The sequence below is a fragment of the Colius striatus genome, chromosome 10 (genome assembly GCF_028858725.1).
Source record: "Colius striatus isolate bColStr4 chromosome 10, bColStr4.1.hap1, whole genome shotgun sequence".
In the NCBI taxonomy this organism is placed as follows: Eukaryota; Metazoa; Chordata; class Aves; order Coliiformes; family Coliidae; genus Colius; species Colius striatus.
In genome coordinates this window covers 28083056-28093422 of record NC_084768.1, presented here as the reverse complement: position 1 = coordinate 28093422, position 10367 = coordinate 28083056, and positions in this window count along the sequence as shown.

The window sequence follows — 10367 nt, the reverse complement described above, 5'->3', positions numbered from 1 at the left end:
TGGTTTAGATTAAACTACCTCAGACCAGCCCCTGCAGAAGGATAAGGCTGGAAAAGGAAGTCTCTCTTGTTTTGTACAGGCTCTTTTTTCCCCCTTGATTAATTGGTTGGTTTGGGCTTGTTTGTTGGTAACTTCTTTAAAGGACATCTATAAGGCTGGACATCTGGGTGCATCAAGGTCAGCCAATTTTTTCAGGCTACTGTCTTCTTCCAGCTGTTCCAGATGAGAAAAAGGATCAGGTGGGGCTGTATCTCCCTGTTTGCTTTCCACAATGTAAAGTAGATTTCTTTGATACAAAGCAAGGGGTTAGAGAGGTTGGAAATGCCATACAGAACACCTACAAGAGCCCTCTCCCTGTTGGGCAGCTCCTCTTTTCAGAACCATTCAGTGTCATATCCAGGACCACTGTCTGTTGGAGCCTGAAAACAGAGCTGTGCTGGGAGCCTTCCTACAGCATCTGGCTTCCCAAACTCCATGTATTATAGAGAAATCTGGGCCACAGCAGTGGAAAACTCCTTGTGAGACATGGATTGTATCAGCCTGTCCCCTGCAGCCTTCTCTCTGGAGGGTACCATGCCCAGGCTTCCCAGTCCCACCAGTGTCTAATCCTCTATATGAGCACAGATATACCAGATCACCGTGAACAGAGGAAGGCGAAGCACAGCATTCTTTTTGCACATCAGGTGTGGGTGGCAAGGTTGGCCTCAGAGAGAGGTGAAATCTCCATTTCACCTGGGTCTCACAGAGATCCCCTGGGAACGATTCCCCTTTTGTCCTGTTTTTTCTCTGTGAGGCAGCTTAGCATGGAAATTGTTGCATCAAGAAAGTTGATCTATGGAGGAAAGAGAAATGAAAGAGAGAAAGAGAAATGAAAGAGAGAAAGAAAAAGAAAGAAAGAAAGGAAGGAAGGAAGGAAGGAAGGAAATGAGAAAGGAAAAGAGAAAGAAAGAAAGGAAGGAAATGAGAAAGGAAAATAGAAAAGAAAGGAAAAATTAAAAAGGAAAAGAAAACAAAAAAAAGTAAAAGAAAAAGGGAAAGAAAAAGAGAAAAAGAAACAGAAAAGAAAAAAAAAGAAAGAGAGCAAGTATGCATTTCTGATGACAGCTGCACAAATGTTCCTTATTCTGGCAGATCTCTCAATTAAAATCAAGCCACCCTAATTTAAGGGCAAAATAAACACAATCCTGATGTTCTGTGCTTTGCTTTCAAAAGGAATCAGCCTGAGGAGAGGCAGCAGGGCCCTTAGCTCCGGAGGGCTGGCTGCAAGGGACAGGCAGATCTTGCTGTAACAGCTGCTGCTTGCTGATGCTGAGACGAAGCCACAGCTGCTGACACCCCTGCAGCAGTGGGGGGGACCTGGGGCAGAAGAGCCTTCCCCTTCCCCCTGAAGCAGGTTTGGGAACGAGGGGATATGGCTGGTCTCAGATAGCAAAGGTACCACTGAAAACTGGGGCAGAATGTTGAGTGCAGTGACTCACTGCTCCTTTCTGACTGAGTCCCTGTCAGATCCCCCAAGGAAGAGCTTGGACAGTCTCTGTCCTGACATTGTCCCTTACAGTGAAGAATTAGGAAGTTCAAGAAACAACCATGCTCTCTCATGTTTTCCTTCTCCCACTTTTTTAATTAAAAATGAGGAGACTTTCTTTGCACATAGCTATTCTAAAACCACTGGTGAACAACGTGAGGGGCTGTTTTTTGAGCAAACAAGCCAAGAGTGGCATTCAGATGGAATCCACACACTCCCTGCAGCACTCTGGCTCTCCTATATTGTTCCTGTACTCTCCAGGATGGGAAAGGTGAGTGCTTCCATAACAGCTTGATGGCTACATCCTTACTTGGGAATAGCAAAACCTTCTTAAAAGCACCTGCTTGTCCTTCTGTTGTTGTCTTTTTTCCTTTTCTCATCATACTCGTGGTCAAATAATCACCATCCACGTTTGGGTAAGAAAATAGCTGAAATCAAATGAGTTAGCTCACAGGCTGTGTTCCTGCTGTGTCTTCCATGCTTGTCTGATGAAACTACTCATAGAACAGTAGACAATCTCTGTGCCACTTAGGGACCAGATCATATGGCACAGGCAAACCTCTGTGATGAATCCTGGGGCTCTCACAGACCTCCACATGCCAGGTACAGCCTTTAGCCTGCACAGTAGGAGCTGCTACCATGTTGTGATGGAAGAACCCATAAACCAGCAGCACAGGGATACAAAAGTCCAAGGAACTGGGGAACCGTAAAAGAGTCACTTGGCCAGGCTGGACACCTAAAACGCCGGTTTGCTGCATAGAAGGAATCTGCCTGAAGTTTTAGGGAAGAAAAGAAGAGAAGAATTTAAAGAGTGTAACAACAGGAAAGACATGCAACCTCTTCAGCATAAGCTATCATGGATTCAGCTCTGGATTACAGAGTCTCGAGAGATCAAAGCAGTCGCAACCAGAAGGGGCAAACCAGAGACAGCCTGCAGATAAAAGAAGAGATGAAAGCCAAGGAAAACTTGGATAGGAGACTGATGTTGGTAAATGAGGAGCTGGGGTTGGATTAGTGCTTGATATGTTGTCTAGCCCCTTTTTAGTCTCCATTGGTTCTGCAGAACTGAGGTTTTTGGGGTTGAGGGAGGGAAAAATGATAGTTCCAGATTTTGGAAAGGAAAAACTTCTGTCTGTGCTGCCTGTGGAAGAGCAGGGTGGAGCCAGGGCAGAAAGTATCCTCCTGGGTGTAAAACAGTGCTCAGGGGTACAAGGGACCCAGATTCAGCTATGCTGCAGGCTCCCCAGGACTAATCCTGGAGGGACACACCACCTACTCTCCATCTTACATGCTTGGCAAAAGCATAGCAGATGTACAATGCGTCCTTACCCCCTGGCATCACATGCCCATTGACAACAGGGGATTTTTAACAGCTGATGAGGTATCTCTAGAAAGGAATTTTATGTATTTTAATCTAACACATTCCAATTGCCTGGTCCGAGAGAGTAACCCAAGCAGTATCAGTAGCTGAACCCACTACAGCCTCTTGACAGAGGATCAATTATTCAGTCAATGCATCAGGGAACAGCATGGATCCTCTCACTCCTGCAGCTCCTCAAAACAAGCTTCTCTGGGTGAGCAGGTGGGGCTGATCTCATCTCACAGCTGCACCCTGGGAGCTTGGATTTTAATCTCATCCTTTGGAGAGACAGCCCACCTGGGGATCTCCCATCGGCTGGCAAGAAGAGGAGAAGGAAAAGAAGAAGATGAGGTAGAACAAGATCATCTCAGAAGCGGATGTGGAGCTGTGGTATGATGCAAGATGCTTCTGTTGTAGGACTGACTGGGAAGGACCTTTCTGAGAAATGAGGTCTGAAAACCAAAGGAGCAAGTGATAGTAACAGGATGATGCTGCTTCTGGGCCTGGTGCTGTGGTAAACTGCTGTAGCCTGGCAGCATGATGTGTTGTGGGTGAGGCCAGGGCTTTGAAGGAGAGTAGGGATTACCCCTGTACTCTGAGTTACTCTGCCCAAGTTGCATTTGGGGTCTGTCAGGGACCTGCATGCACAAGTCTGATGTGGGATCTGGTTAGAAAATGAGACCTAAATGATTCTGTGGTTTGAAAGATCAAGCTTGGGGTGGAAGGAAGGGAGACAGATGTGGGCTGTGAATTAGTTGATTCTTTTTCTTTTCCTTCTTTTTATGTATAAACACAGTGTCATTCCCAGCCTCTTCTCCCTGTCCTTCCTGGGGCTGTTGGTGCATTCACCCTCCCACTTGGGATAAGAAGCAGGAAGGTCTCATCCCCGCTCAGTGGTGAGGCCACGCTTGTGCCAAGGTGACCCGGTAATTGCGGGCTGCACTTGTGAGGCCGGACAGAAGAGGAGTTTGGGTCTGTGCGGCTGCGGAGCGGCCCCTGGGCGATCCCCAGCTGCCATCTGCTGGCAGCTGCTCCGTGCGCACCGCCGCCGGACCCTGCCCTGCGAAGGCTGCGGGCGCCGGGGGATGGCACAGAGACGACACAGCCTTTTCTCACTGTGCGTGAAGCTGAACGGAGCCCTCTGTAGCAGAACACGGAAGGATGGGCAGGGTTTAGGTGCTGCATGCAGCAAACTTGCTGGAGACTGATGTGTTTGGGTTTTGTTTTCTGGAGAGATGTGAAAGCTGCCTTGGGGAGGAGGTGGGAAACACTGTAAAAATATGTTTCTGCTGCTTTCTGGTCACTTAGGCACAGAAAAGCAAGTTAGCAAAAAGTGAAGTGGTTATTGAGAGCTTGGGTGTTTGACTAATGGGGTTTTGGGTCTGGGTGGGTTGTTGTTGTCTGACCATTTTAAACTGACTTGTGTAACTTCAGAGCTGTTCTGCTGCATATTTGCCAAAGGAGATAGGAATCAGACAGGTCCCAGGTCTGTGGCATGAATAGTACTTGTCCCTCCCAGCACAAACTGTGGGCTCGTGGTGATGTTTGCACCTTCCCCTGGAAATACCCCTCTTCTTGCCTGCAGTCCTGCACTAAGCTGCCTCTCTTATCTCAGACCTTGTCACGTACATCACGTAGCGCAGTAGCGAGGCAGGGGCCTGTTGTGTGACCTACTGGCATCCCTTCTGCACGCAGCCCAACACATCACCCCTTCTGCCTTGGGTTATGCTGTACAGCTAACAGGTATGCAAATGTCCCTGTCACACCTCCCTCCTTCCCTGACTGCAGTATTCTTGTAGGTGGGAGGCAAAAAGCCACAGATACTGCCAGAAGTGATCTGAGGAATTTATTTACCTGGATTCAGAAGGGAGATTTCCTGGTCTTATCACAGGGAGGAGGTGGCAAGGATCTGTTGGTCCCGGTGAGCATCACATCCTAATGGGTGTATTGTTTAACACCAACTAAACTCGGTGGAGGACTAATGGTTTTGAATATATGAAATCCTTACAAGGTTCAGGAAAATAAATGATGGAGCAGAGGTGAAAGACCCTATTAGTCCCACAAGCAAAGGAAAAATTAGTCTGAGCTTTAACCCTCATCAACCAGGAGAGAATCCACAGCAGCAGTGTACTCTGCCCATCCCAACAGATGTGTGAGACCTCACACATCCCTCTGATCCCAGAGCCTCCTGTTCTAGGATGTTCATCCAAAGGAAAGCAATTTCATCGGTTTAATTACTCACAAAAGAGCTTGTTTCTTGGAGTCCTCTTGGAGCTGCAGCTTGGCAGGCAGAACACTGACGAGCAGAGCCTGTGGGAGAGCGTTAAGAGTGGGAGCCTCAGCTGAGCACCAGCATTGACAGTTCTCCTGTGGGACTAGTGAAGGTTATTGTATTCTCTAAAGTCCCAGCTTCTAGACTCATGGGACTGACATCCCAGATTTCATGCAAGTGTGAGACTTGCTGCTAGAACTCTTTGTGGTGGAGAAAAGTATAAAAATGCACCCTCTGGGAACAGAAATCAGAAGGAACACAAATCTTCAGCACTAAATAAGAAAAACCCCTCTTTGTGATATCTAAGCCAATATCACTCAATTCTGGCCTGCAACTCAAGAATTTTTGAGGCTTGGAGTTGGCAGTAATGAAACTCTACTGATGCCTTGGCCAAGAATAAGGGTGTTATTTCTTATGTCTTGGCCAGTGCCCCGAAAGGGATGATTCCCTCTCCATGTACTCAGCATCCTCCCCTTGAAGTCCAGCTCCGCAGGAGGCTCTTTATCATGTTTTTGTCCTCAGCTTCTCCAGGGTATCACGAAACAGCAGCATCTTCCCATGCTGAGTCTTACCAGACTTTGTGAGTTGTTGGCAGTAGTTTCTTGAGCCTGTGATGTATTCCCCAGGACACAAGCTGCTTGACTAAGGTAGAGGAGTCATATAACTTATTAGTCTTATCATCAGGGTGAAGATTAGCATTGGGGGCGTTGCTGGAGAATCTCATAGTCTTTCTATCCAATTCTAGTTTTTGTCTTTCTTAGTGCAGCTAGGTTTTAACCTGGACCAAAGAAAGTTTTCGTTTTGTTTTAAGAAATCTCAGCCCTGGAGGGAGCTGTCATTTTGGGATGCTGATTAGCCTTTGCAAGCTGACAGGGAGCAAGGCAGCTTTCTCTATAGCGATCCCAAGTTCTTTCACCTAATCAAGCCAACACTTCAGGCTCTGTGTGGAGGAAGTGTAACCCTATCTCACTGCCTGACAACTTCTTCAGTTCCAGACTTTGTTTCTTCAGTCCCCACAAACTGTAACAAACCATTAAGTTTGATTTTTACACTCCCAACCCTCAGTTCTTCCAGCAACTATTTTGGCTCAGCCTTCCCTTTGGGTTCTTTTCCTTGGGGACAGTAGCTCTGAAGGCTGTACTCACTTCATATATATCCTTCATCCTTAGAGCTTTTTGACGTCTATTGTATCAAATAGTCAAAGGAAATGCAGCATCCTTTAAAACTTCTCCTTTCTAAAAGAAACGCTGTATCTTATCTGTCTGGTTTGCTTTGAAAAGTGTTCCAACTAGAAATGGTTTGACAGGCCCTGTAAAAAACTCTTGCTGGGTCTAAAAAAAAAAACCAAAGGGTCTTGCAGCTATAGAGTTTGACTCAAAAGACGTGGATTTCATTTCCAGTTCCAAGAGAATCCATAACACAGCCACTACAGGGAGGTGAGAATGAAACACAACTGTCTTTCATTGAGCCTGGATGTGAAATTAGGCATGTTCATAGACTGCTCACTGGAGCAAGAGGAACTGCTGCCCCAGACACTCAAGGCTGCATTCAAGGGAGGGTTGGTAGCAAAAACCTGCTGGAAAAGATGTTTTCACTGGAGTCCTGATGCAGACTTGGGGAACAGACAGTGAGTGAGGGAGCTGCATGTGAGGGAAGGAAAGAAGTAGCACAGAAAATCATTGGGAAGACCTTGTAGCTTTAGTAAAAGCCTTACAGATCTCTGGGACAAAGTGCCACTGGGGAAGAAACCTTTCCCTGATTCCTTCTGTTGGACTTTAATATTTCTAAACAAGCAGCTTTGTACCAGACTTCACCTCCTACTGAGAACATTGACTTCTGTCTCACAAGGAGGATGTCCTTACCTCCTAACTCTAAAATGAAGGATCTAGTCCTTCCTTGCCTTTTTTTTCCCTGATGTGAAGAAGGGAGGGTTTTCTAAATAGTCACCAAGGGCAGATGGATCAAGCTGCTGATACCCGTCTGAATCTGCAGTTCCAAAACATCCAGGCTGTTGATTCTTGTCATGGGGCATTTGCTCTTGAAATAGGCCACACAGGGAAAATTTAAACCCACTGGATCACTCTTCATGCGTTGGGAATACTTTTCTTACAGAACACAAATCAAAACCATTCAGCAAAGACTATTTTCTTCTGTCATCTGTACAGGCTTTGTGCAAGGTCACACCTGGAAATAGAGGTAGGCATGCTATTCCCTGCTCCGTGGGAGCTTTCAAGGTGACTGTGCATCACCAGTCTTGGTCTAAGTTCTTTGTGTTTCTCAGACAACAGAGTGTAGGGGAACTTCAAAAGAAACTGGCTGTTGCTGTAGTACGAAACATGTCCTTTGCAGGGGCTGTGAAACATTACATTACCTGCTGTGCTGTGGAGCACTATTGTCCCAGGAAGAATGTCTTGCCTCCTCCTGCCCTCCCCCTTGGCTGATTGTCGTCTTCAGAGGCACCCAGAGAGGACAAAAGGAGGTAGACATGTTCTTATAGCAGCTCCTCTACCTCTTTGGCTTGTTGATTCATTATTACTGAATATTCACCTTGCTGATGGTAGCTAATGATCACAGTTCACAACAGCCTCGTTGTGGAGTATCACCATGAACACCTAAATTCACAGCACAGGTTGTAGAGTTTACGTGGCTTTCACTTCCTTGGTGTTCCTCAGACCATCATTTCATTTGCCATCTTTCCAGAAAAACAACACTCAGAATCCTAATACAAACTACAAGTAGATATCTTCATGTCTTAAATTCATTAAAAATGCTCTTCTAAAAAGATTGATTCCCCGGGCTTTTACCCAGACTACTGCACGGGGCTGGCAGATGTTGTGTAATAGCTAAATCTTCATTAGTTATATCTGTTTGCTTTGTGCCTTCATGACAATGATGAAAGCTGTAAATAAGTATATTGTCCCATCTTAACAAGGATAGCATATCCATCAATAAGGACACTTACTCTGCTGAGATCTTTGCAAGGCTCTACAGGAGAGTAAATTAAAGAGAGAACAACATCTTTCATCGAAAATGTCCTTGTTCTGTCACTTAATGTTTTACCCTTGCTAATATCTTTCAAAGTCTGACTGTTAGTCAGAAAAGTCACTCAGTAAATGTGATATATTTTATACAGCCTAAGTCTACTTGGTCCTAGAATGATTTTTCTAGGCAGCCATGGCTGGAAGTGCAACTTGAAACTCCTCTTCTTGGCTTCTCACCTTAGTTTCCCAGCAGTCAGAAATTTCCCAGTGGGGCACATGAGGATGTAAGGGGTGGCCAGAGGAGTTGTAGGAGCTCAGGTGAACAGGGAGATGGGAAGCCTTGTTTGGAGTGGCAAATGAGTATCTGGGTCAAGGCAGATGGGATGAGACTCCACTGTCATTAATGTTCACTTCAGCCTAGACTGACTAGTTGATAACACCATGCTTAGCCCAAGGCATCTCCTCTCACTTGACTCGCTTCACCGTCTCAATTAAGTGCAGAAAAAACAATATGCTAACTTGAAACTGCCCTGTATGTCATGGCTATCCTTAGTCCACACACAGATGATGGAGTCACAGGCCCACAGTGCTCAGGCAGGAGCTACAGATGGAGGTTTGGGGTGGAGAGAGGAGCGGGTAAGCGATGGTGGGTGCTGGGAGAGGTCCATGCTGGTAGCTTCCTGCCCAGGAGAAAGCCCAAACAAAGCACATCCCATGAGAGCCCACCTGCCTCTGCACCAGCATGACATGGCTGAAACTGAGTAAACCCATCCTCAGTGGGGATCTCCCTGCCCCAGGAGCAGGCAGCAATAGTTTCAGGAGTAGTTTCCAGTGCACAAAGTTTTCTCTGGCGGTGCATAAAGGAGCTGGCCAAGGTACAGAGGTTCCCACTGAGACGGACCCCTTCCCCACCTCTTCTGCATGGTGTTTAAGCAGCTGCCTTCAGCACAGGTATCCCTCTCTCACCCCAGGGTTAAACCAAAAACCCCCAAATAATTCAAGGAGGTTTGAAGAGATGGACTTGCTCCTGGCTTGTGGGACAGTCCGGGAGTGAAAATCAGAGCATGGCCTGCAGAGGGAAGAAAAGAGCTGTGGTAGCACTGCTGAGGCTTCCCTGGGGGTCTGCTCCTCTTCCCACTGCCTGTGCCTGCTCCCCACCGTGCTGTTCCTCCCGAGCAGGCGCCGAGCCCAATAGCTTCAGCATTTAAGCGTTAAGTACATTTAAAGCCCATTCATATCAAACCGAAATTAAACTGCTGGATTTCATTCAACAGCCATTCCCCCTGAGAAAGGGCTGAGAAGAAAATAATGGTTAGTTGAATGCCTCACCCATCCAGCACACAGAAAAAATATCCCCCCAGGAGGTGAGGTGAGGAGCGAGGCTTGGCTATCGCCTTGCCTCACTGCATTGTTATCTGTTTATAAGCCAATTTCTCGATGCATTTAGAAATTCACTAATTGTCGTTGGAGCTATTTGCTGAGGACTGTGAAGTAGCTTGGTAATGAAGAGGAAGTCCGTTTATTCGTTAACATTTGGGAAAATAATTGCCTGTCACTTAACTGAGCATCATTTGTCCCAGAAACACTCTCTCTTCAGGGCTGCTTTTTTTCCTTTTGGACCTGCAGACTTTGAAACGCCACTTATAATTTTCCAGTCCCTGAAGGGCTCATTCTCAGCTGCTGTGACATGAGTGAAGGAGCACACTCCACATGAGGACACTAAACATCCTGTCACTTTTGCTGCAAGGAGAGAGGAGAGCGAATTAGCTGTGTTGCAGGAGGCCTCTGGCAGGCAGGTTGCAGCTCAGAGGTACTGGTTAAACTATGGGGATTTACAGGGCTGCTGCTCCTCTGCAGCCTGTCCTGCATGTCTGCTGGGCATCACGAAAGCTCAGTGGCAATGAGACCATCTCTGGTCAGGGAGATGAGGCATGTGAGGTAGCTGCAGCCTCTGAGCTCCAGAGGCTGTTTTCAGACCCCCATTTGCTAGTCCTCACTAAGGCAAAAGAAAGACTGTCTGAAGCCAGGCAGGCACCAAGGAGTGGTGGGAGGACCTGGAGGGAGGATGAAAGGTGCTTTGGGAGATGGAGAAGCAATGTCTCAGGAGGAGAATGGGGAGAAGATGGAGATTCATAGAATGGTAGGGGGTGGGAGGAATCTGTAGAGATCTTGTCTAACCCTTCTGCTCAAGCAGATTCCCCTCAATCAGGTCACATAGGAACACATCCA